Raw genomic sequence first — 26,846 nt, forward strand, 5'->3', positions numbered from 1 at the left:
AAAAATTTTCCTGGACACACTGCATGAATTTTTCTCCCTCAGTGCCCCTTATATTGTTTGAATTCCGGTTGATATTAGGATAGTTGAAGTCTCCTACTATTATTGTCCTCTTGTTCTTACAAGCAGAAATTTGCCTACATATTTGTTCTTCTATCTCCCTTTTACTATTTGGGGTTCTGTAGTATACTCCCAGTAGTATGGCTGCCCCTTTTTTATTTCTAAGCTCAAACCATAAAGCCTCATTTGTTGACCCATTTAGCGTATCATCCCTTCTCACAACTGGAATTGATTCTTTAACCATTAGTGCTACCCCCCCTCCTTTTTTATCTCCTACTCTATCGTGTCTGAAGACTCTATGACCAGGGATATTAAGCTGTCAGTTTTGTCCCTCCTTTAGCCAGGTCTCCGTTATAGCAATGACATCCTGCTGCCATGTGTCTACCTGTGCCCTTAACTCATCTACCTTGTTTGTAATACTCCTTGCATTGAAGTATAAACAGTTTAACCCCATCAATTTCCCTGGCTGGACACTTTTTAAACTTTGCTTCTCCTGTAACTCCATGTCTGTCACAACGTTCCTAGCTAATGTTCTACCTCCATTTTTCTGATCTGAATCTGACCTATCTGATCCTACTCCTGGGATCCCATCCCCCTGCCACACTAGTTTAAATACTCCCCAACAGAACTAGCAAAAGCCCCCGCAAGGACATTGGTCCCAGCTCTGCCATGTCAAAGAATAAATGTATAAATTTTTATTAGATTTTAAAACAGTTCATGAAGCCTCATTCCGCCCGTGGATGAGGTTTCATGAAAAATGCGAAGGCCGCCTGGGCTCTTCGCCTGCCCATCAACCTTGAGGTTGGACAGGCAGCTCATTAAATTGAGTTAATTAGGTTTTAAATGGCCTTAATAGGCCTTTGACAGTTTGGCGGACGCGCAGCTGGTTGGGCTGCGCGCCAACCGAACTGAAAATCTAAATGACGTCTGGTGACATCGGGACAGCCGCCCGACATCACCGTGCGGCATTTTGCTCATTGGCAAGCGGGCCTCGCCCCCCTCTGCTCACCAACAGGAAAATGCTGCCCTGTAGCTGCATATAGTGTTAGGAACTAGTTGATTTTAAGTAAGTTATATTTGTATTTGTGGGTGTTAAGAATAAGCTAAACTTTAAGTTTAAGTTTTAGGTTTAAGTTTAAGTTTAATTTATATTTTTGAATGTGTGTGTTAAAAAAGGGGAAATCTGTTCACTTTAGAATGTTGCCTGCAAATCTGTGGATTTGTTTGTATACCTGTATTTTAATGAGGTTTTATGATCCTTGAAGTGGTTTAGGGAAGTTAAAACAAAGTAGGGAAAACTGCTGTTGATTAGCAACAGGGACCAACAGAGGCAGAAAAAACAGAAAGCTGTCTAAGTTCAGTTGAAGGGAGCAGTTTAAGTCTCTTTCTATCTCAACATACTAGCAGATTGAGGAGGAAAATAAGTCTAAGAACCTTTAACTTCAAAAGTTAAAGTAACAGTGAATTCAAATGAGTTCTGGATCTCAAGGGAGATACCAAGTTGTCAGCAGTCTACGAGTAGAGGCAACTGCAGGGAGCAGGTCCAAAAGAAAAAGGAGAAAGGTCACAAGAAGACCTTTAAGTTAAGTCAAAAGACAAGGTCAGGAATCTGGAATAAGACCTTGCTCAGTGAAGTTAAAGTAAGGGGCAGAGGAAAAGGCTCCAAATTAAAGAGAGAAAGCTGTGGGGAGCAGAATCAAGGCAAAGTGAGCTTATGAGAAGCCAGAAGATCCAAGGAGACAGCCAAAGATTGGTGACTCCTTACTACAGACCTGTGAAGCAGTGGTGTTCTGTTGGCATGGTTAAGTACCTGAGAGAGAGTGCATGGAATGTGAAGCTTGAATGCATGGGGAGAATTTTCCCTCCGTTGGGGGGGTTGGGCGGGGGCGGGCGCAGACCTGATCAGCACCCCCAATCAGGTCTGCACTGCCATTTTAAGTGGGCGGGCCAATTAAGGCAGCTGTGTGCTCCCTGAGCGGGCGAGGTGGGGGTCCCTGAGTCGGGAGTGTGCTCTTTCATGCATGCTTGCGAAAGAGTGCAGAAATCTCCCTGAGGCACTCCCGACTCAGGGAGATAAGTTTTAAGTTTGAAAAAGTTTAATAAGGAAAAAAAAATTTTGAGACATGTCACATGAGCTGGGACATGACAATGAACTTTAATGAAAAACTTTATTTAATTTATAAACCCTTCATGAAACCTCATCCCGCCCGTGGATGAGGTTTCATGAAAAATGTAAAGGTCGCCTGGGCTCTTCGCCTGCCCGCCAATCTTAAGGTTGGACGGGCAGTTTTCTCAATAGGTTTAATTAGTTAATTAATGGCCTTAACAAGCCTTTGACAGTTCAGTGGATGCACAGCCGACTCTGTTGTGCGTCTGCCGAACTGAAAATCTAAATGACGCGCAGTGACATCAGGACGCACGCTCGACATCACCCCGCGTCAATTTACACCTTGGCGAGCAGGCCCTGCCCCTGCTCACTGATCCGAAAATTCTCCCCCTTGTGGCAATACAGGGGAAAGGAACATCAGAAGCAGAGTTTGAAACACTGGAGATGCGTCTTTACGGAAGATGTCCAAGTGAAAGCGTTGTTTAGGAGAAGATTCCAAAGTGAGTTCTTTGAGCATTGAGACTTGGGAGAAAGTTCCATGAGACCAGAGGCTCATGGTGTGACAAGCATCTGGGGGGAACTGATGGGAGATCCATAGCATCTGTTTTGGGGCACATCTGCCATTTGATCTTGGAGTGTGGTGTATCTGACCACAGGTTGCCTATTGGTTTACATGGACTGTATACTTACTGTGAACATTAGAGTGTAAGATAGGTATTTTCTAACTTGTGTTCTTCTTACAAATCTGTAAAGGTATGATTGTGGGTGAAGGACTAGTGTAATATGGTTCATCTTTTTCTTGTTTAATAAATGTTTTATTCTTTTGTTAAAAGTACATCAGCAGACTCTGTGACTCTGTTCAGTAGGGAACCCTCCACGTTTCTAAACAAAAAATAAAAATTAGAATCTATCAAGCTAGGAATCTGACTTGTCCAGTAGTAACATCAGCTGGGATCATAATAATAGTGGCAACACTTTTCCTATCCAGCATGAAAATAATTAGATAATTCCTCTGTCAATCACTCTTGTTTACCACTCTGATGCAAGCAACTATGACTACACATAACTTGTATATAATTTTCTTCAATCAGTGAAGTTTTCTGGAGAAACACGCAATTTGTCTTATGTAGCTATTCTCGGCACTGCATCTTGCTGGTGCAATCATTTGCTTTCACTGGAAGGAGTTGCTGTAATTTCAGCCATGAGTTCTATACCATCTAGTTTGTAGAGGCTCTTTTAATGGACTCTGTAGACTATGGGCAGAATTTTACGGCCCTGTTTCAGCAGGGACTGGGCTGTAAAATGCGGCGGTCCGTTATAAACGCCATTGATGACAGTAAAATCCCGCTGTCGTAAAATTCTGCCCTATGTGTCATAATTCTTAAAACAATTAATTATATAAATAAATAAACCTCTACATATGACATTATCAGCCTTTGAATTTCAAACTCATCATCGAGATGTCGCAAGAAAAGTTAAAGCCAGATTTTATCATTATCAGGAACCATTTGAAAATCAAGCGATGGTAAAGAATTATGATTACAATTCTTTTGCTTTACCGTTTCAATTTCTGTTTCTTTTCTCAAGCTTTATTAAACCAGGAGTGTTGACGATGGAATCAGAGTTAAAGAGAAAAAAAAATACATGTATGAATCTGGTTCACTAGTACATGAAAAGTGAAAACATAGAGTTTTAGTGTAAATCTTTCATCAGGCCAAATTAGTAGATTGACTTAGAAACTGATAGTAAGGCAGAGCTGAATTAACATACACAGCTGATGCTTAATCATTCCCTGGTTTCTAATAGCATTACCACTAATAATAATTCAGCTCCCTAATAACCGAGCAGTTCCTTCTAGCCTCTAATGCACCCTCATTATTCATACAAAAAAATGGGAAGCACAAAGAAAAATGATCTTAATGTTCATTATAATTCTTTGCAACTGATGTTTAAAAGGTGACTGATAGCAATACCCCTTCTATTAGCATTAATCAATGTATGGGACTAATTAAGGGTGGGCAGCTTTGCTGAAGGACAGGATATTGGGTCAAGTCTTTCAATCATGTCTGTCCTCCTTTATCATTTTGTCTCATGATATTGTTCTTAGAAGAATATTTAAAGAAACATCTTACAGCTTTTCTGTGCTTCTCAATCAAAATAGATAGCCAAGCAAGTATGTTAATAATAGCTGACATGTAATGGAGCTGAGAATTGAAGGGTCACTCAACCATTACATACTGTGCATGTCGTGAAGTTGATTACTGTTATTAAATTATGTATAATATTCTCATGATTTTATGGATATATTTAACTGTTGGATTTTCATACTGAACATGAACCAATGCTGAATCTTGGCCCGAATTTTCGTTCCCAAGGCTGGTGTGTAGCGTCGGGACCTGCATGGGTAACACGTTTTGCACGGTGTAGAAAAGGAGGGCCTGCAATGAGTTCCTGCTGTGAGGCAGGAAGTGCTGCCGTTGCTCATAGGAGACGTCAATCAATAGTAGGTGAGCGCAAACTGTAATAGTTGTTCAACTGATTGGAAAGGCTTTCCATAGGAAAATACAGTTATGACTTCGGCCTAATCACATAGTACTGAAGGAGCATAAGGACATAAGAACTAGGAGCAGGAGTAGGCAATTCAGCCCCTCGAGTCTGCCCCGCCATTCAATACGATCATGGCTGATCTTATTTCGGCCTCAACACCAATTTCCCGCCCTCTCCCCATAACCTTTCAACCCATTACTCATTAAAAATCTGTCTACCTCCTCCTTAAATTTATTCAGTGTCCTGGCATCCACTGCACTGGGAGGTAGTGAATTACACAGATTCACAATCTTTTGAAGAAAGTAACTCCTCCTCATCCCTGATTTAAGTCTACCACCCCTTAGCCTAAAACAATGGCCTCTCATTCTAGAATGCCCACAAGGGGAAACACCCACTCCACATCTACTTTGTCTATCCCCTTTAGCATCTTATATACCTCCATTAGATTTCTTCTCATCCTTCTAAACTCTAGCGAGTATAGGCCTAAACTGCTCAATCTCTCCTCATAAGACAAGCCCCACATCTCTGGAATCAATCTAGTGAACCTCCTCTGAACCTCCGCCAATATAATTACATCCTTCCTCAAGTAAGGGGACCAAAACTGTGCACAGTACTCCAGGTGCAGTCTCACCAATGCCTTGTACAGTTGCAACAACACTTCCCTATTTTTATACTCTATTCCTTTAGCAATAAATGTCAAAATTCCATTGCCTTCCTCATTACCTGTTGTACCTGTATACTAGCTTTCAGCGATTCATGCACGAGGACACCCAGATCCCTCTGCACTGAAGCATTCTGAAGTTTCTCTCCATTTAAATAATAAGTTGCCTTTTTATTCTTCTGACCAAAATGGATAACCTCACACTTATCCATGTTAAACTCCATCTGCCAAACTTTGGCCTATTCACCTAACCTGTCCACATCCATTTGTAAATTTCTTATTTTGTCATTGCAAACTCAAGCAGACTCAAGTTAAGGCTGGAAAGGCATCACAAGACACAACCAGGGAAATGGCAGCAACTTGGCATCATCAGCTGCTCACGATATTCTATATTGACTCAGATTAGTATAATGCCTCAAGGGATGAAGGATAAATGCCACCTTTGCTTGGAATCTTTTTCCTTCCACCTACCCTCTTTCCACACATCTCTCAGGGTGCAGTTGCAATTGAGCTTTGACCCTCACAGCTGTACTCTGTCACAGCAGAACAGTGTGACTCAGACAGAGAGCAGGCCAGCAGGGTAGTTTGTAGTAGGGAGCACAACAAGCCACCTGGGGGTGACAGGAACAAATGGCAGGCCACCCTGCATTCATCCAGTCCCACTTCCCCTCACCCCCAACAATAGGCATTTATGAGTTAGAGAACATGGTTCGTGTATGGAAGCAGACATGTGTGTGAGACCATTCAAAGCAGGAAGCCTTATATGCCCATGTTTTTATTTCATTTGTCATGTCAGAATGTCACAAATCAGGCCAAGTGGGGAAGGAGCGAGATGGACTGCGCCCCACTTCAGGTAACCAGGATCTGCATATCCTGGTCGAGGAGGCCCAGAGTTGCCACAACACATTATGTCCCAGTGGCTGGTGGAACCTGTTACAGTGACCAAGAGGGCATGGCAGCATATAGCCTCCGCCGTGAGTGCAACAGGGGACTATGCCCGATCTTGTATTCAATACAGGAAAAGAGTCTACGACCTGCTGCCTTCCAGCAGGTGCGTTGCTCAGCACAAGCTCACAGTGATTCTTCACATCTAAATGTTGGACCAGTGATGGGAGACCTGACATATGCCCCTCCTATAATTGGGGGGCTGTATGTCCAAGCTGGTCCTGTAGGTGTGCACAGTAGAGATGTGACTATGCACTACAATGCACTACCAGGTTCAAGAGATTTGAGCCTGGTGCCACTATATGTTAGGCTAACATCACTCTGTATGTTGTATCTGCAGGACAAAAGGGCCCATACTGCCAGGGAGATGGCATGGGCTGTGGTGGGTCCATGGGGTGGGTCCATGAGGCTATGGGTGATCAGGAACGTGGAGGAGACAGATTTGGAGTTAGCCAGGGTGCCCACCTGGCTGGTCGTCTGGGTTGAGAATTGTCCATAGCAGGCACTAAAGGCAGTGGTAGAAAAACTTTGGATCATGGTGGTAATGGCGAAGTCGATGCTATTACTTCATTGAGAAGAAGGAGATGTTGGTTTGAGAGGGGTTACAAAGGTTGGGTTGCTTGATGAGGGCACTGCAATTATAGTTAGAGGCTAAAGGCAATGATGAGTATCAGAGCGTGCTCTCTCTATTTAAAGGGCTACATCTCATTAACTCCTGCTGTGCCTCACACAGATACTAGTGCCACTCGCTCATCTCCCCAGCCTCTTAGGCCAGTTCATCCATTGGACATCAGGAGGAGGAAGAGATGCCCGAGGATGCAGCATCACATTGGACTAGCCCACAGTCCACCAGCACATATATTGGCAGATTGGAGGGATGTAGTGTGCATTTAGACTCAGTGGCTCATGGTGAATGGCACCGCACCAGGGTACAGCAGGAGGTGTCTGAGTCAGAGACATCTGTGCGCAATCTACTCCGGAGGAGAAAGGACAGTCACGATGAAGCTCCAGTAGGCTTGGAGGTAGGGCCTCAGGAGTCACTTTATGGTACACGGTATTTGGAGCATCAACAGATGTGTGGACATCTGATGGAGTTCCATGAGGCAATTCGAGCTCGCACCCTGCAAATAGAGGAGTCCTTGGCAGTGGTGAGCTTCATCTTGTCTCAAAGGCTCAGCCGCATAAGCCCCAACCATGAGAGAATGGCCAGATGCATGGAGAGACACAGGCAGCATCAGTTGGAGTGAATACAAGAACAGCATAACTGCTCGCAAAGGGTACAAAGCTTGCTCAGTAGCCTGGAGCAGTCCACTCAGTGTACGAGTGTTGAGAGCCATGGAATACATAAGGAGCTGCATATCTTTAACAGGATGTTCATACTGGTGGCACAACATTTACTAGAATGAATGACTGCTACACCCCTAACCCGCGTCAAGGCCAACCTATGGATGTGGTGGTTAGTGAGGAGGGTGGATAGTGAGGAGGGTGTCGGTTCTGAGAGCATCTCAGCATCCTCCTATTCTTCTAACTCTCCTGCCCCTCTGCCAGAGCCCTTGTCTGCTCTACTTATCCCAGTGACAACAACTGCCCCTGCAGAAATGCAGAGGCCACAGTCTGAGGTAGTCACCAACACAGTGTCCCTGCACAGTGAGGCCAGTCACCACACTCCTCACTGCCATATAGCATGAGAGTCGAGCAGGCTGCTTCTACTTCCTCTAAGGTAACACGGAGTGGGGGCAAAATGTAAGAGCATTCAAGAGCGCAGGGCGCCGTGTTACCTCGATCACTGATAGGTTCACTGTGGTTACATTTCATATCACTTTGTTTATATCACAATTAAGCACATTGTAAATAAAGAAAATGCCAAAAATATCTCAGTCTGCTTTTGTACACCAGTACTCTAATACACCAATATGAGAATGTTTGCAGAATGGAGGAGGTCCTTCACATTAGCAGTGGAGACTGCATGCTGAAGTCCATTCTCTTACTGGTGTCATCTGAACAAGGCTGTGCCCTTCTCTAGACCTTCAGATATGGTACACCAAGGGGTGCAGCTTCAGATGTTCCTTGCAACATTTCTTGTCCATCAATGATTGTCTTTGTCAGACTCAAAAATCAAATCCAGTTTATCAGGTACTCTGTTGAAGACATTCATCCAAATGTGATTGCTACATAGTCACTTAAGTGGATTTTAAGATGCCATGTATGCTCCAGGGATTCATGCTTGTGTGGTTACTCCACTACATTTGAAGCCTTTATCTTTTGGGCAGTAGAGGCCATAGGTTCACAGGGAACCGAGGAGTTTGGCAGCAGTGCATGTTGCAGATGTCACACGCTCCTAACACAGGATGCCATTGGTGAATGGATAATGTGGAAGGTAATAGAAGGAGGTGCAAACACATATGTGGTATCTCCCTGTACAATGTGCAGTTGCTGCAGTGCTGTTAGTGCATACAATCATATCTGAAGGTCGTGGGTATAAAGTCCTACTTCCGATTGGCACTCTTGGCATGGCAGGCATGCTGTGACTAGGCACACACGCGCAGGAACACCTTGGCAAGGTCACACACCACCTGCACATTCAAGGATTTCCTATTTATGAAGAAGCCCAGTTGATGATTTGTTGCCCTTATGGTGACATAGGTGCAGACAATAGCCCCCTGTACTTGATCTGCTAATTCTGCAAATCCCCTGGCCTTTTGCATCTCTGACACCACATCCATTGCTAAGTTTATGTGCTCCCTCCACCCGAACAAAGAGGGCAGCTGTAATTGCCTTGATGCACTTGTGTGTGGCTGATATACTGCAGAGATCATTCCAGGCTGATGCCAGGAATAAGCCAGCAGCATAACAATTTAGAGGCACTGCGACCTTAAGTGCCACCGGCAGGGCATGCAGATATTGCAGACTGTGGTGCCAGATCTTGTTGTGCCATGGTACATATCTTGGTAACCAATTTCTGGGTTAATCTGAGCCAACTTCTGCATTGGTTTTATGCCATATCTGGATATGATCTCCCCAGCTGGTATACCCATATCTCAAGGTAAAACCTTGTTGTCCTTCTCTTCTGCCTCCAGCTCATGGCCTTGTCCCACACAAGTGCATCTATGGCATGAATATGTGGAGGTGCCTTCCACATTTTGCAGATGCACACTCACCCCCTTCTCTGGCACACTCTCCTCACTCCCACCTGAAGTCAGGAGGGCCGAAGATATCTGCCCTTCCAAGGTCACAGGCCCTACCCTCCAGCTCCCTTGGGTGTCAGCCAAACACCAGTGTTTGAAATGGTTCAGCCTCTGTGGCATGTGCTGAAACATTTTTTGAGCTCTCAAAAAGAGAACCTGACCTATTCAAAGGCATTCTGCTAGTTTTATGACTTTTACACAAAGTCATAAGTTCCACAAGTCAGGATCTGGAAATTGCAGAGACCAAAAATCATTTCTGATTGTAGGCAGCCACACTTTTAAATGTACTGCTGCTTCAGTGAACCACGCATGTGTAAAATCCACCCTGCTCCCATTCTCCCACCCCACCCCCGGCGAAAATGGTGGGTGTCGGATATGGGAGGTGGGGTGGGGCGGGGAGGGGTGTGGGGGTGGTTGAGATTTTTTGTTTTGGGGAACTGGTGCTATTCTGGATAAGTCAGAGTCATTCCAACACTGCAAAAATTCAGCCCTTGTTTCAAACCATTAAATTGCTGTACTATATTAAATACGTTTTTCAAGACCACAAACCACCACCAGGGTCAGACATACAGTTTGTAGAAGTCGTAAAATCGAGCAAGGAGGCTTGTTGTACACTGTCAGCTATGACTCTGTGGTAGCACTCTCATCTCTGAGTTAGAAGGTTGTGGATTCAAGTCCCGTTGCAAGGACTTGAGCACAAAATCCAGGCTGACATTCCAATGCAATACTGAGGAGGTGCTGCACAGTTGAAGATGCTGAGAGGTTAAATTAAGGCTCTAACTGCCATCTCAGGTGAGTATAAAAGACCCCATGGCACGATTATGAAGAAGAGTAAAGGAGTCCTTCCCCAATTCCCTCAATTAACAATGAGAATAAGAAGTTTTAAAATATTAAAATCCATATCCCAAAAACTTAGTCATTAAAAACATTGCCATTGTGGTGATGAGTGCAAAACCTAAAAGGGTCCTTGTGTATCCTGGGCCTGAGGTGGGTTGCCTGAATTTAGCCAAAACAGCAATTATGTGTTATAATTGACTTGAGGGCCAGGCAGGAGAAAAAAAGCAAATAATGCCCATTTCTCAATTGGAATTCTGCTGCTCCCATTGCAAATTTGGCTGTTGAATAAAAAAAAGTTTGGCAGTGGAGCTCTCCAATAATGGAACTGCTTTCTGAGACCTTCAAAGCTCACAAATGAGAAAAGGCACTTGGGCATTTCACCAGATGGATTCTAATCTTTAAGTGAAGCACATTGACTTTTACATAGGGCCAACTGTAAGCTGTAAATATTCCTCAGTCGAGGATTGTAGCTCTCTGCACCAACCAGCCTAGCGGTGAGGAGAAAAAAAAGAAAACAGTAAATGCTGGAAATTAGAACAGAAAATATAAAATGTACAGCAAGTCAGTCAACGTGTGAAAGAAGAAATATAGATGAACATTTTTGCTTGCATTCTCTATGGAAAGTCACCTGTTAGGAAATAGAAATAGTTTATGAAAGTTATAATTGTATTTGTGGGTGTTAGGAATGAGCTTTAGCTTTAATGTTTAAGTTTAATATGTATTTCTGTATCTGTATGTTAAGAAAAGGTCAAATTGAGTTTTAGTTTCACTTTAAAAGGTGACTGCATTCTTAATTAAAGTTTTATGACTGTTGCAGCTAAGTTAAACAAACATGAGTAGAGAAACTGCCTAGCCACAGGGGTCCAAAGAGGCAGGTCCCATCTGCAGACACACAGAAGAAACTAGAAACAGCAGTTTGATTTGGAAGCTGTTTGAGTTCAGTTGGTTTTGAAAGTAGCTACCAGGAGAGACTGGAGCAAAGGAGATAGATAGCTAGTCCCAAGCTGAAGTAAAGACCCCAAAGTCCAGGGGAGTGGAACAGGAGAAAGTCCTAAGCAGACCTTCTAGTCAAAGGAAGTACAGGAACCTGGAAAAGGTCCTACTAAGTGAAATTAAGAGTACGGGGCAGACAGAAAGGCTCCAAGCTTCAGATTTAAAGAACAAAAGCTGCAGAAAGCAGATTTAAAGTGATAACAGTTTTGCAAGAGGCCAGAAGGTCCAAAGAGACAGCAGAAGGTCTGTAACTCTTTGTTATAGGCATTTGAAGCAGTGGTGTACTGTTGACAGCTGAGTCGGTGAGAGAGAGAATGCGTGGAAGACAGCCTGAATGCATATGGTGACCCAGGGGTGAGGAACATCAGAAGGAAAGTTCAAAATCCTGAAGGTGAACTGTTGTGGAAGGCATCTGAGAGGAAGCATCATGTTTAGGAGAAGATTCCAAAGCAATTCCAAACACTCATGTCGCACTGTCTCCACTTTTCACAAACTATATTTTACAAATATGATTTAAAAACTTTAATGTTTATTATAATAGATTAATTTAATTACCACAAATATAAAATTACACTTTCAGAAACCAGTAGTAGTTATGTGCTCTGCACGTTGCTAAAAACCCAGTTACATTACATTTCAGATTGAAAACAGCGCACGAGGAGAGGCAGTCGGGAGACTGAAAACAGCGCGCGAGGAGAGGCAGTCTTACCTTTCGGGGTGAGAGGAGTCAGACCTGCATGGGAGCACCCTTCCTGAACCGCTCGGTGGATTTGAAAAAAGTGTGAAAGTGACATCACAGGAAAGTTGTGAGCTGATTGGTTCTTGAGCAGCTGCTGTTAGGGGTTGTGTTTCAACCTCAGTAATTTTGCAAAACGTAAGTTTCTAAACTAGCACAGGGAAAGTAAGAATTTATAGGCACAGGCGAGGGGGCTGATTTGTGAGCAAGGGCAAAGAATTTCCACTTTCTACTAATCTCCAGTTTATAGTTAATAGTACAAGAGTCAAGTTAAAGTAAGTAAAAGTAAGTAAAGTTAAAGTAAATAAAATGATTTAAAGTTTAAGGTTAGGGCATGGCAGGACAGCTCAGCCAAGCGGAATGCCCATCCTGTAGCATGTGGGGAGTCGTGGGCACTTCTCGTGACCCAGACGAGCCCATGTGCAGGAAGTGCCATCGGTTGCACAAGCTTGAGCTCCGCGTTTTGGAGCTTGAGCAGCAGCTGGAGTCACTGAGCTGCGTCCGTGAGGCAGAGAACTACGTGGATAGCACGTTCAGAGAGGTGGTCACATTGCAACTTAGGGGCAAGCAGGCAGATTGGGAATGGGTGGCCACCAGGCAGTCCAAGAGAAACAGGCAGGTAGTGCAGGAGCCCTCAGAAGACCCACTTACTAACTGGTTTTCCATTCTGGATATTGGTAAGGGCGATGGGTCCTTGGAGGAGTGCAGCAAGAGCCAAGCCTGTGGCACCGCGGTGACCCAGCTGTGCCAGAGGGGATGAAGAAGAGTGGAAGGACAGTACTGATAGGGGATTCTTTAGTTAGGGGGACAGACAGGCATTTCTGTGGCAGTCAACTTGACTCCACGATGATTTGTTGCCTCCCTAGTGTTAGGGTCAAGGATGGCACAGAACGGCTGCAGGACATTCTTGTGGGGGAGGACGAACAGCCAGAGGTCATTGTCCACATTGGTACTAACGACATAGGTAGGAAGGGGGATGTGGTCCTGCAATCGTAATTTAGGGAATTAGGTAGAAAATTAGCAAGCAGGACTTCAAAAGTAGTAATCCCTGGATTTCTCCCAGTGCCACGTGCAAGTGAGTACAGAAATAGGAAGATAAGACAGATGAATGCGTGGCTGGAAAGATGGCGCAGGAGGGAGGGCTTTAGATTCCTGGGACAGGCTCTGGGGGAGATTGCACCCATACATGCCGGACGGGTTGCATCTAATCAGAGCCAGGACTGAGTTCCTTGTCGGTTGTTTTGCTAGTGCTGCTGGGGAGGTTTTAAACTAACATAGCAGGGGTGTGGGAACCAGGTGTGAATATTAGAAAGTAATACCAGGGTGTACAGGATGCTGGGAGAGGCAGATAGCACTAAACTAGAGAATAAGAAGTTAATAGATGGAGTCGGAGTAAAGAAGCAAGTAATGAAGCCTAAATCAGAGTTACACTGTATGTGTGCGAATGCACAGAGTATAGTTAATAAAATTGGGGAGTTACAGGCACAGATTGCCTTGTGAGATTATGATGTTGTGGCAGTAACGGAGACCTGGCTTAAAGAATGGCAGATGTAGCTGTTTAATATTCCTGGTTACAAGGTGTTCAGAAAAGATAGGAAAGGGAAAAAAGGAGGAGGGTGGCATTTTTAGTTAAGGAGAGTATTGCAATGCTGGAGAAAAAGGATGTGTCAGAGGGTTCAAGGACAGAAATGATTTGGCTAGAGCTAAGGAATAAGAAGGGTGCAATTACATTGTTCGGTGTAATCTCTAGACCACCAGCTAGTGGGAAGGGTATAGAGGAATAAATCTGCAAGGAAATTACAGAGCGGTGTAAACATCATAGAGTAGTTATAATGGGGGACTTTAATTACCCATATATAGACTGGGATAGTGGTAGTGTAAGGGGCAGTGAGGGACAAACATTCATAGAGTGTGCTCAGCAGAACTTCCTACAGCAGTATGTGTCCAGTCCAACAAGAAAGGAAGCACTGCTAGACTTGGTTCTTGAGAAGGAGGTGGGCCAAGTAGATCAAGTGACAATGGGGGAACAATTAGGGGACAGTGATCATTGTATCATAAGATTTAGGATGACGACAAGCAGGCAGATGGGGAATGGGTGACCACCAGGCCCATTGGTCAATCCAGTTTAAGAATAATTAACTGGCAGAGAGCGGACTTCAATGGGGCAAGAATAGAGCTGGGCCAGATAGACTAGAACCAAAGTTTGGTGGGAAAAACAGTAGCAGAACAATGGGCTACCTTCAAAGAGGAGATGGTTTGTGTACATTCAAGGTATGTTCCCTCAAAAGTGAAGGGTAGGACAAACAAATCCAGAGCTCAATGGATGACAAAGGAGATAGAAATTAAGATAAAGTAGTAAAAGTGTGCTTCCGACGTGTCAGGTAGCAAATACAATTGACAACCAAGCTGAATACAGAAGGTTCTGAAGGGATGTAAAAAAGGAAATACGAGAAGCAAAGAGGGATTATGAGAAAAGACTGGCAGCTAACATAAAAGGAAATCCCAAAGTATTCTATAAGCACATCAATAGTAAAGAGGTGATAAAAGGAGGAGTAGGGCCGATTAGGGACCAAAAAGTGGATTTACACAGAGGCAAGAGGCATGGTTGAGGTGTTAAATTAATACTTTGCATGTCTTTACCTACAAGGCAGATGTTGCCCAGGTCATGGTGACAGAGGAGGAAACTCAGTCACCAGAAGGGTTTAAAATTGATAAGGTGGTGGTATTGGATAGGGTGTTGGTACTTAAAGTTGATAAGGCACTGGGACCAGATGAGATGCATCCAAGAATATTGAAGGAAGTGAGAGTGGAAATTGCAGAGGCACTGGCAATAATCTTTCAATGTTCCCTGGATTCAGGGGAGGACTGGAGAATTACAAACATTATGCCCTGGTTCAAAAAAGGTTGTAAACATCTACCCTGCAATTACAGACCAATCAGTTTAACTTCAATGGTGGGGAAACTTCTGGAAACAATTATTCATGATAATTATGGAAAAATGTGGATGTATTCGGAAGAGCCAGCATGGGTTTGTTAAAGGAAAATCATGTCTAACTATCTTCCTGGAGTTTTTTTCAAGAAAGCAGGGCCGTCGATGTGCTGAATATGGATTTCCAAAAGGCATTCAATACAGTGCCACACAACAGAATTGAGGGAATTTATAGGTCATAGAATAAAAGGGACAGTAGCAACTTGGATACAAAATTGGCTGAGAGATAGAACGCAGAGAGTAATGGTTAATGGGTATTTTTCGGCTGGAAGATGATTTGTAGTGGAGTTCCCCAGGGGTTGGTATTTCAATTTCAAATTTTGCGGGTTGACACAAAACTTGGGAGGATTTTAAACTGCGAGGCGGATAGTGTAGAACTTCAAAAGGACATTGCCACTTTGGTGGAGTGGGCAGATAGCTGGCAGATGAAGTTCGATGCAGAGAAGTGTGAGCTGATACACTTTGGTACAAAGAACATGGAGAGAAAATATAAATTAAAGGATACTATTCTAAAGGGTGTGCAGGAGCAGAGAGACCTGGGTGATTACGTACATAAGTCATTAAAGGTGACAGGACAGGTAGAGAGAGTCGTTTCTAAAGCATACAGTATTCTAGGCTTCATTAGTAGGGGCATGGAGTACAAGAGCAGGGGGGTTATGGTGAACTTATATAGGACACAGGTTAGGCCTCAGCTGGAGCATTCTGTACAGTTCTGGGTGCCACACTATTGGAAGGATGTGAACTCAGTGGAGAGGTTTACGACAATGGTTCCAGGGATGAGATACTTCAGTTATGAAGAAAGATTGGAGAAGTTGGGACTGTTTTCCTTGGAGAGGAGAAGGCTAAGAAGAGACTTGATAGAAGTTTTCTAGATCAGAGAGATCTGGACAGAATAGATAGGGAGAAACTGTTCCCACTTGTGAATGGATTGAGAACAGAGGGCACAGTTTTAAAGTGTTTCACAAAAGAAGCAAATGTGAGGTGAGAAAAAACTTTCACACAGCAAGTAGTTAGGGTTTAGAATGCACTGCCTGGAAGTGTAGTGGAGGCAGCTTCAACTGAAGCATTCAAGAGGGCATTGGATGATTATTTAAATAGAAACAATGTGCATGGTTATGGGGAAAAGGTAAGAGATTAGCACAAAGTTAAATGCTCAGAGAGCTGGTGCAGACATCACAGCCCGAATGACCTCCTTCTATACCATAACAATTCTGTGATTCAATAAGGTGTTACTTTTCCAAGAGTTTTTACAGCTAAAGCTAATATTGTAAAAGTGCACGGTCTCATTAGTTGTGATTTCTAATTATGGGGACGTGTAGATCAACAACAAAACATGTGTTTATATAATTTACAATTATATTTATTTAACTGTGCAGGTGTGGACTCCAGAATTTGCTCTCAGTTTCAGAGAACAATGATGGAGAACACAAACTGTTTTTGCAATCATCACTATGGTAAAAATCAGGGTCTATGAGTATCTTTTAGATCCAGTACCACATTTGTGACAAGTAAGGAAAGTTACTTAGACTGGGCCATAACTTCCGGTGCAGTGGCAATTGAGTCGGATTGCCACTCCCCTCGTAGTTACTTACCAGCCGCTCCTATCTCACCTGACCTTTTGACTCAGGCTAGGCGAGATCTGTGTGGTGCAATGGATTCTCGAGACCTACAGTCAAGGGCAGTTCAGGCAAAGTAAGTCAGTCATGCAACCTTTTTCACAGCACAAGCTGCTGTCAAGCAGGTAAGATTAAAGATTCAGCCACTTTGACAAGCTAGGGAGAAGGTAAGTGTCTAAAGTAAGTGGGTAGGATTGGGGGGAGGTGGGGGAGCCCTGTTGGAGATTGAGGGGGTTATTGGGGGTGGGCAGGGATTCCCATCAGTGGGAGGTGGGGGGAGTCCCGTCGGGGAAGACCCATGGGCGGGGTGGGGAGATGGGGGTGGGGGGAGGTGGTTGGGTCAGTGTTATGGTTACCCAGAAGCTAGAAGTGGTTTTAATTCTTCTAACCTTTTCTGGGTAACTGTTGCTGTATGACAGTCTGAACCATCTGAAGTTTGCAATTTAAATCGTATTTTTGGATACGATTGCCCATCAGAAGTTTGAATATCCTGGGCAATTGCCCTGCAACTCTTGCCTGGGAACTTCTTGCAAGGGTGGGGGGGTTCCCCAGTGCACCTTTGGGGTACCCCCCACCGATACACTGTCCAGGAGCTCGGAAGTTACAGCCCAATAAATGCTGGATGAAGTATCTGTCAACTGGTCAAAAACAACAACGTTGAACTAAAAACTGTCCAATTCTATTATGAAACAACGGTTTTAAAAATTCAGGAAGCCATTGCAAAACACAGGCGATAGAGGAAACACTATTGGCCAGTGGTATGTTGACTTATTTTGTGAATAATGCAACAAAAACACACCGGATGTTCATTTTTTGGAAAAATATACTTTATTCATAAAATATCTGAAAGAACATTACAAAATATTTCTAAATGGCCATCACAAAAAGTGCAATCAGATTCAACTTTTACACATGGATCACGAGGTGATTCAACACAATCAATGAATATTACAGTCATTTCAATATGGTCATTACAGACAGTGCAATGGTATTGGAGTTATTGACATACATCATGTTGCACTCTGAGGTGCTTCAATACAATTTTAATACATTTATTATTCACTACATACAATCTTTGTGTGTAATACAGCCCGAGGGGTCTATACAATTCCCAGCCCCTCAGTGCACCACGGCAGAAAGGTCTTAGACAGCGACCTTTCCCCATTGTGCCTTTGCGGCGGCTGCTCCAAGCTTTAGTGCGTCCCTCAGCACATAGTCCTGGACCTTGGAATGTGTCAGTCTGCAACACTTGGTCAGGGACAACCCTTTGTGGTGGAAGACCAACAAATTTTGGGCAGACCAAAGAGCCTCTTTCACCGAGTTGATGGTCCTCCAGCTACAGTTGATGTTTGTCTCGGTGTGTGTCCCTGGGAATAGCCCATACAGCACAGAGTCCTGCGTCACAGCACAGCTTGGGATGAACCTCGACAGAAACCACTGCATCTCTCTCCAGACCTTCTTTGCAAAGGCAAATTCCACAAGGAGGTGAACAACGGTCTCATCCCCACCACAGCCACCTTGAAGGCAACGTGCAAAGGGGGTGAGATTCCTGGCTTTTCTCACCACCAGCCTGGTTACATCTTGGTGCTTGTTGGAAAGTTCTGGCGATGAGGCATTCTGTCAAATGACTTTGACTGTCTGCTGGGGGAACCATCTGACAAAATCCACTAAAACACACTGTTGCATTCCCTCTATACTCACCTGCTATTATAGTTAATGAAGCACAGTCGGGAGAGGGGGTTATTTATAATGTTCTACCTTTTGGTTTCACATTACAGCGTAATTAGCACATCAACACTCACTGCAGTTGCTGGTTTTGTGTTCCTCCGTTCATTAAAATGCTGTTCGTGCATAATTAGAAAGCCATGAATGACACTCAGGGGAATTCGAACAAATAATTACTGGTCTCACTGTTCCTCGGTAGTCTTTTACAATGAAGGGTACTTGGCTACTTTTTTGGGAGTGGGGTTGGGGACAACAGTATGACATTTGTTGTTGGAAATGTAAGTAAAATTTTGCGCCGGCAGAGAGAATTGGCTGCTTTGTGTAGTTGGAAGAAATGGGTTGCAGTAAGAGAGCCCTCCCCAGTTTCGGTCGCCAGCAAGAGGCGCTGTGCTGTTTTGAACCAGCTGTACACACACGATTTATGTAAATACACTTTGTCTAATAGGGGTGCTGACCAATTATTGTGTTTGCAAAATGTAGCCTGTTCGCCGTACCGTTGACTCGTGCGCATCCAATTTGTACAATGAATTGCTGACTGTCTGCTTAGTCTGAAGGAAGTATTGTGACTGAATGAAGTGGCTGACCAGGAAAGTCCTGCAGAGGTCCTGCGGTGTTAAGTCATTACTACGGCCTGGGGGTCATGATAGCAAAATGCATCCGTTTCCTGCTAATTGCCAATCCAATCCGAAAACAAGGCTGCTGCTTTCTTTTTGTTTCTGTTGGGACGTAATGATAAACACAATGTTGACCCAATGTTAGTTCCCCTTGTTTAAAAAGAAAGCATTTCACATCAATCGGGTTTGTACCTTCTGCGAAATTCAGGAGCGGAGTTGGGATTCAGACCTCGAATTCTCAAATTTGAATGGCCGCTGGTGTTGAAATGTTAATTTTGGTTATTAGCGACTGCACATCACAAGACCAGGTAGTTGAACAAGTAGTCAGTTCTTTTCAATATAAGCCTCTCAGATTTTTGCACAGAACGTACTCTTCCCAGAAAACTAGCTGATGGGAGCCCTATGATTGTTAACACCAATGTTAAAGGGCGTTAGTGCACTTAATAATGTGGCAAATCTTGATCTTGCCACACTTAACTATTCGTGGGACTTTGCGGGGGAAAAATATATCTGTAGAATGAACGGTAACACCTGAACGTAAGGGATAAGTCGTGCTGAAAGATGCCAAAAGCTCAAATGCCAGTGCGTATCGAAATATAGCATCGAAAAACAACTTAAATACTGAAAACAAAACAGCTGATATTGATATTCAAGCCGAGTGAAGGAACAAAATGCAGTAACCTAAAATGAAACGGCTGCACAGTGCATCACAGTAAAGGTCCATCAGGTTCGAAAGCTTTGAAGAGCAAGTTTAGCATTGGTACCAAGAAATATTTCTGAACGCAAAAGGGTCAATCGCCATTCGGAACAGGCTGTGGCACGAAGAGTGGTTGAGGCCAGAGCACTTGTCAAGAAACAAATAGGTACTGTAATGGGAAGATGGAAGTGCTGACATTCTGGACAGATGAGGAAAAAAAAAACTGTTTTCTTCATCTCAATCTATCTTGTGAACTAAGAGAAAACATTGTCCTTGTGACACAAAATGCAATCAATTACACTGAAGTCTCCATCAGTGTGGAAGTCAGATCTTTGAAATTGTGCAATATATTTCATGGAAAAAATACAGAATGTGAAAACATGATGTGGAGTATTTCATTTCCTCTCTTTATGGTTAAAAAAATCAGTTTTCATTTCATTGCATTCCACCCCCACTCCCACTGTTATTTAGGTAAATGTCCTTTCTTCTTTGACCCCTGCTGATGATGTTCATTCACTGGTACCATTCCAAACCCAATCCATTTCCTAAATCTAAATTTGCATAAAACAACATGAAAACAAATCACAGTTATGAACAGAGGTCACTGTGTCTCAAAGTATATGGACAATATTAGCTCAGGGATGACCAGGGGTGGTGCTACTGAATAGAACACTTAAAATGGTGGAGCAAGGAATTTGACATGAGCGTATTAACAAGGTTTTACTAATTCATCTTGAGTAGGTCAACACCTCCACTAAAATAGCAGAGGGAATAAATTGATGCAATCATTTGTATGAGGACAGCAATTGCAATAGGTTCCAGCTGCTGTTTTTAGTAACACGGGTTGGGGGTTCCCCCTTCTGCTTCATGGGCAATTGAAGAGTCATACAAATCAGGAGGGTTCAATCATGAGGCCCTGTTGAGTTAGTCAATTCCCTTTTCAATAATTGGCCTCACTGCCCCTGGGTTAAATGAAGAAAAATCATCCTGAATTCCTTTTCCTCATTACTGTCCAGTAAGCCCTGCTGTGGTTTCTGTGTAAACGATGGTGGTCTGGAATCTTGCTGGTGCCAGATCGGTTTTAAAATAGGTGCCTAAGAACTGTACATGCTATCTAACCCTCATAGGAAGAGTCATAGTTCAGACTGATATTAGAGAGAGGGATGCATAAGGAAAAACAGTGATGGCAAAGCAAAGAAGATGACAGTTGGAGGGGTGCCCTAAAACATGTACAGAGTGGTGGAGTTTAAGAAGGGTCTTTAAAGGAGGTGGAAGGGTTTAGGGAGAACATTCTGGAACATGGAGGCTGGGCAGCATCAGACTGCTGCCAATGGTGGGATGAAAGAATTGAGAGTTAGAGGGATGGTGTTGTATGGCTGGAGGAGGTTACAGAAATAAAGAAGCATAAATAATGGAGAAACATAGAAAATAGGAGCAGGACATTTGGCCTTTTGAGTCTGCTCCATCTTTTAATATGATTATGGCTGATCTTCTATCTCAATGCCATACCCCTACTTTCTCCCCATACCCCTTGATGCATTTAGAGTCCACAAATATACCCTATCTTGTCTTAAATATATTCAGTGACTTGGCCCCCACAGCCCTCTGTGGCAGAGAATTCCACAGGTTCACCACCCTCTGAGTGAAGAGGTTTCTCCTCACCTTTGTCCAAAATGGCCTACCCTATATCCTGAGATTGCGATACCTGGTTCTAGACCCCACCCCAGCCAGGGGAAACATCATCCCTACACCCAGTCTGTCCACCCCTATCAGAATTTTATACATTTCAATGAGATACCTGCTCATTCTTCTAAACTCCAGTGAATACAGGCCTAATCAGCTCAATGACTCCTCATACGATAATCCTGCCATCCTAAAAATCAATCTTGTGAACCTTCGCTGCACTTCCTCTATGGCAAGTATATCTTTTCTTAGGTGAAGAGAACAAAACTGCACACAGTACTCCAGATGTGGTCTCACCAAGGCCCTGTACAGCTGTAGTAAGACACCCTTGCTCCTGTGTTCATCCTCTCACAATGAAAGCCGACATACCATTTGCCTTTTTAACTGCTTGCTGCACCTGCATGCTTGCTTTCAGTGATTGTTGTACAAGGACACACAGGTCCCTTTGTACATGAACATTTCCCAATCTATCACCATTTAAATAATGCTCTGCCAGTCTGTTTTTCCTACCGAAGTGGATGACTTCACATTTAACTATGTTATACTGCATCTGCCATGTGTTTGCCCACTTACTCAACCTGTCTAAATCGCCTTGTCATCAGTAAACTTGGAAATATTATAATTGATTCTTTCATCCAAATCATTGATATACATTGTGAATAGCTGGGGCCCAAGCACTGATCCCTGTGGTACCCCATTAGTCATTGCCTGCCACCCCTGTATGCTAACTAATTCTCAATCCATGTTAATATATTACCCCCAGTCCCATGTACTTTAATTTTACACACTAACCTCTTATGTGGGACTTTATCAAAAGCTTTCTGAAAATCCAAATACACCACATCTGCTGGTTCTCCCTTATCTGGTCTGCAAGCTCCTCAAAAAAGATCCAGCAGGTTGTCAGACATGATTTCCCTTTCATAAATTCATGTCGATTTTGTCTAATCCCGTTAATATTTTCTAAGTGTCCTGTTATCACATCCTTTATAAATGGACCCTGGCATTTTCCCTACTACTGATGTTAGGCTACTCTGTCTATAATTTGCAGCTTTTTCCCTCCTTATTTCCAAGGCCACCTCCTTTAGTACCCTGGGGTGTAGATTATCAGGCCCTGCGGAATTAAGGCCATCTCCTCAGGGCTGGAGAGGAACTTGGAGTGGGAGGGGAGGGATCCAGTTGTCATCATCCATGTTGGTGCCAATGACATTGATAGGACGAGAAAGGAGGCTCTGTTGCCACAGGCAAACTGGCATAGGGTAAATAAAGTCAAGGAGTTAAATGTGTAGCTCAGAGATTGGTGTGGAAGGAATGGGTTTTAGTTCATGGGTACTGGCACCAGTACTGGGGTAGAAGGGAGCTGTTCTTGCGGGACAGGCTTCACTTGAACGGTGCTGGGACAAGTGTCCTGGTGAACCGAATAACTAGAGCTGTAGAGAGGGCTTTACACTAAATAGAGGGAGGGTCCTGGAAAGGGGATACATAGGCTGACAAAGCAAAAGGACATGGCAGCCACGCAGGGCAGCTGTTTAGGTGATGATACGCAGAGTGCGACAGGAAGGGACAGAGTGTACAAACATTAAAAAAGCAGCAAATAGGATCAAAGGGGGAAAAAATGGTAAAAGGGGAAAATTAATGGCCCTTTACTTAAATGCACGTAGTATTCGGAACAAAATAAATGAATTAACCACACAAATAGAGGTTAAAGGGTATGATTTTATAGCCATTATGGAGACGTGGTTACAAGGAGATCAAAGCTGGGAACTAAATGTTCAAGGGTATATGACGTTTTGAAAGGATAAGCAGGAAGGAAAGTTTGGCGGGGTAGCTTTGCTAGTAGGAGACAGAATAAGTATGATAGCAAGAAAGGATCTTGGATCGGAAGATGTAGAATCCACATGGATGGAGGTAAGAAATAACAAGGGGAGAAGACACTGGTGCAAATAGTCTATAGGCCCCCTGGCAGTAGCTATACTGCAGGATAGAGAATAAATCAGGAGATAATGAGGGCATGTAAAGAAGGCAGTATATTAATCATGGGTGACTTTAATCTTCATGCAGATTGGGAAAATCAAATTGGCAGAGGTAGACACGAGCAGGAATTCATAAAGTGTATTTGGGACAGTTTCTTAGAACAATATGTCTTACATCCAACCAGGGATTAGGCTGTTTTGGATCTGGTGATGTGTAATGAGGCAGGCTTAATAAATGATCTCAGAGTAAAGGAGCCCCGAGGAAACAGTGACCATAATATGGTAGAATTTAGCATTCAGTTTGAGAGTGAGAAACTTGGGTCGGAAACAACAGTGCTAAACTTAAATAAGGGTTGGAATTAGGGCAGAGTTGGCTGGAGTGGACTGGGAAAGCAGTTTGGCAGAAGAGACAGTTGACAAACAATGGCAGGTGTTTAAAAAAGTATTTCATGACTCACAACAAAGATATATCCCCGTGAGGGAGAAGGATTCAAGGAAGGGGATGAACCAGCTGTGGTTAACCAAGGAAGTTAAGGAATCAAATTGAAAGAAAAAACATACAATGTGCAAAGGTTAGTGGTAAGCCAGGGAAAGTTTTAAAAACCAACAAAAGATGACCAAAACAATAATAAAGAGGGAGAAAATAAACTTTGAGAGTAAACTAGCAAGTAATATAAAAACAGACAGTAAGGGTTTCGTTAAATATATTAAAAGGAAGAGAGAGGCCAAAGTGAACATTGGCTTCTTGGAGAACGAAGCTGGGGAAATAATAATGGGGAACCAGGAAATGGCAGAGGAGTTGAATAAATACTTTGCTTCAGTCTCCACAGTAGAAGATACTAATAGCATTCCAAAAACACTAAATAATCAAGGGGCAAAAGGGGAGGAATTAAATACAATAATTATCACTAAAGAAAAAGTACAAGGGAAACTAATGGGACTAAAGGACAATAAGTACCCTGGACCTGATGGGTTGCATCCTAGGATATTAAAGGAAGTAGCTACAGAGATAATGGCTGCACTGGTATTAATCTTCTAAGAATCCTTAGATTCTGGAAAAGTCCCATAGGATTGGAGAATGGCCAATGTAACACCCTTATTCAAAAAGGGAGGGAGACAAAAAACAGGTAACTATAGGACAGTTAGCTTAACATCTGTCATTGGGAAAATGTTGGAGTCTATTTTAAAGGATGTAATAGCAGAGCATTTAGAAATACAAAATCAAATCAAGCAGAGTCAGCATGGCTTCATGAAGGGGAAATCATGCCTAACAAGTTTATTAGAATTCTTTGAGGAGGTAACAAGCAGGAAAGATAAAGGGAAACCAATGGACGTAATATATTTGGATTTCCAAAAGGCGTTCGATAAGGTACCGCACATTAGGCTACTTAATAAGATAAGAGCCCATGGTGTTGGGGGTAGTATATTAGCATGGATAGAGGATTGACTAGCTAATAGAAGTCAAAGAGTTGGGATAAGGGGGGCATTTTTGGGATGGCAAACTGTAACTCGTGAAGTGCCACAGGGATCAGTGTTGGGATCTCAATTATTTACTATACATATTACTGACTTAGATGAGGGAAGTGAATGTACTATTGCCAAGTTTGCGGATGACATAAAAATAGGTGGGAAGGCAAGTGGTGAGGATGACACAAGGAGTCTACAGAGGGATATAAATAGGTTAAATGAATGAGCAAAAAACTTGGCAGATGGAATATAATGTGGGAAAGTGTGAGGTTATGCACTTTGGCAGGAAGAATAGAGGAGCTGAATATTATTTAAATGGAGAAAAACTGGAGAAGGCTGCGAGCTAACATACAAGTTCAGCATGTTATAGGGAAGGCAAATGGAATGTTGGCCTTTATTTCAAAGGGAATGGAGTATAAAAATAGGGGAGTTGTGCTAAAACTATACAAGGCACTGGTTAAACCACACCTGGAATACTGTGAACAGTTCTGGTCCCCTTATCTAAAGGAAAGATATACTGACCTTGGAGGCAGTCCAGAGAAGGTTCACTAGATTGATCCTGGGTATGGAGGGATTTTTTTATGAGGAGAGGTTGAGTAGGTTGGGCCTGCACTCATTGGAATTTAGAAGAATGAAAGTTGGCCTTATTGAACCATACAATATTCTTAGGGGACTTGACAGGGTTTGAATTTGAGAGGTTGCTTCCTCATGTGGGAGAGTCTAGGACCAGAGGGCATAATCTCAGAGTAAGGGGATGCCCATTTAAAACAGAGATGAGGAGGAATTTCTTCCCTCAGAAGGTAGTCAATCTGTGGAATTCTTTAGCACAGAGGGCTGTATAGGCTGAGTCATTCAGTATATTCAAGGCTGAGATAAACAGATTTTTAATCAGTAAGGGAATCAAGGGTAATGGGGAAAAGGCAAGAAAGTGGAATTGAGGATTATCAGATCGACCATGATCTCTCTGAATGGCAGAGCAGATCGATAAGCCAAATGGCCTACTTCTGCTCCTATGTCTTATGGTTGTATGGTCTTATTTAACTGCAAAGCGCCAGGAATAAGGGAAATTTAAGGCCAATATAATAAAGTAACATAAATAACCCAAAGTAGAATAAAGTTAACATAAGGGAAGTAGAGTTAAGACATGGCAGGGTAGCTCAGTCAAGTGGGATGTAATATGTGCGAAGTCATGGACACTACCAATGTCCTAGACAACCACATGTCCAGGAAGAGCTGTCAGCTGCAGAAACTTGATCTCTGGGTTTCAGAGCTCGAGCAGCAGCTGTATTCACTGTGATGCACCCACAAGACTGAGAGCTATGTGAATAGCATGTTCAGAGAATAGCTCATAACGCAGCTTAAGGGCCTGGAGACAGAGAGGGAATGGGTGACCACCAGGAAGCCCAGATAAGTAGGCAGGTAGTGCAGGAGTCCCCTGGGGTCCCGCTCACAAATTGGTTTTCCGTTTTAGAAGCTGGTGAGGGCGCTGGTTCCTCAGAAGAGTACAGCCAGACCCAAGTTTGTGACACCACGAGCGCCTTGGCTGTACAGGAGGGGAGGAAGAAGAAAGGAAGAGCTACAGTGATAGGAGATTCAGGAGATTCATTGTTTATGGGAACAAACAGGTGTTTCTGTGGCTGTAGCCATGACTCCAGGATGGCTAAGTTGCCTTCCTGATGCCAGAGTCAAGGATGTCATCAAGCGGCTACAGGACATTCTTCAGGGAGAGGGTGATCAGCCAGAGGCCGTGGTCCATATTGGTACTAATGAGTTGGGTATGAAGAGGGATGTGGTCCTGCAATCAGTATTTAGGGAGCTAGGTAGAAAATTAGCAAGCAGGACCTCTAATATAGTAATCTTCGGATTACTCCCAGTGCCACGCGCCAGTGAGTACAGAAATAGGAGGATAAGGCAGATGAATGCATTCCTGGAAAGATGGTGCAGGACGGAGGGTTTTAGATTCCTGAGGCACTGGGACTGGCTCTGGGGGAGATGGCACCTGTACCAGCTGGACGGG

Source organism: Cetorhinus maximus, chromosome 4, assembly GCF_964194155.1.
Source record: "Cetorhinus maximus chromosome 4, sCetMax3.hap1.1, whole genome shotgun sequence".
Lineage (NCBI taxonomy): Eukaryota > Metazoa > Chordata > Chondrichthyes > Lamniformes > Cetorhinidae > Cetorhinus > Cetorhinus maximus.